Genomic DNA, 1,227 nt, shown 5'->3' on the forward strand with positions numbered 1-1,227 from the left:
TCTAAAACTGAAAAGGCGGTCCACGGGGGGGGGTTGAAAATGGGACCTTTAGTACCGGTTCGTGCCATGAACCGGTACTACTGCCTCAAAGCCCATTAGTCCCGGTTGGTGGCACCAACCGGGACTAAAGGTCTAACCTTTAGTACCGGTTGGTGCCACCAACCGGGTCCAATGGGCATCGCACCCTTTAGTCCCGGTTCGTGGCACGAACCAGGACTAAAGGGCCTAGGTGAACCGGGACTAATGCCTTAGCCGCACGAACCGGGATAAATGCACCCATTGGTCCCGGTTTTGGACTGAACCGGGACTAATGGGCTTACCCGGCCTGGACCAAAGCCCCCTTTTCTACTAGTGTAATGCCTTGGGGGTGGGGGAGGGAGGCTCGCTGTCCTTGACGGAGGCTGTCGCAGCGCGTGGCCATCAACCCCTCCCTATAGATCGACCAAGGCAGGAGAGGTGGGGCGGATCTGGGAAGCAACACCCGTCGGTTGGTGGTTGGTGGCGTAGGAGGAATGGGGCCTGCGGCGACGCAATAGGAGATCGAATGGATCCGGCAGCGGCGGCGCAAAAGAAGGTCTCCCGGGGGGCTCTGGATCCGGCCGACACAGCGCAGAACGAGGTCACCGGGGCGGGGGGCTGTGGATCCAGGCACCGCGGCGCTGAAGGAGGTCATCTGGGCGGTGGCGGCCTAGGGAGGGGCGGTGCAGCAGTGGTTTTGGGTGGCGGCGCGGTGGGATGTGGTGGGGTGGCGATGCGGCGGCGAGGAAGGGAGGCAGGGCGGCGATGCGCGCCGGGATGCGGGGCGGCGGCGGTGCGTGTGGAACATGGGGCGGGAGGTGGGGCGGCGACAGGCTGGCAAGAGGAGGTCGTGGGGAGCACAGGGAGAGAGCGGAGTGGGCTGGTTTCAAGATAAGGCGGGGGTTGGGTTTTTTCCTTCGTGGGTGGGCGTCTGATCCGGTGTTATCAGAATAAGGTGAGGGATGTGTAGAATAAAGGTTTTAAAGGTGCTATTAGAATAGACCCACCCTAAAGACCTTATTTTAATAACACTTCCGCCTTATTCTGATAACACCCCGACTACCCCACACAAAAAAAGAAACCCACCCCACCTCCACCCACTCCTCCCCCGATCCCCTCCACCTTCTTCCTCCCACGTCCCAGCCCCCCGATCCACCAACCCGCCGTCGCGTCCCCTGGCCGGCGACCTCCCACCGCCACGCCACCTCC

Source organism: Triticum dicoccoides, chromosome 7A (genome assembly GCF_002162155.2).
Source record: "Triticum dicoccoides isolate Atlit2015 ecotype Zavitan chromosome 7A, WEW_v2.0, whole genome shotgun sequence".
Taxonomy (NCBI): domain Eukaryota; kingdom Viridiplantae; phylum Streptophyta; class Magnoliopsida; order Poales; family Poaceae; genus Triticum; species Triticum dicoccoides.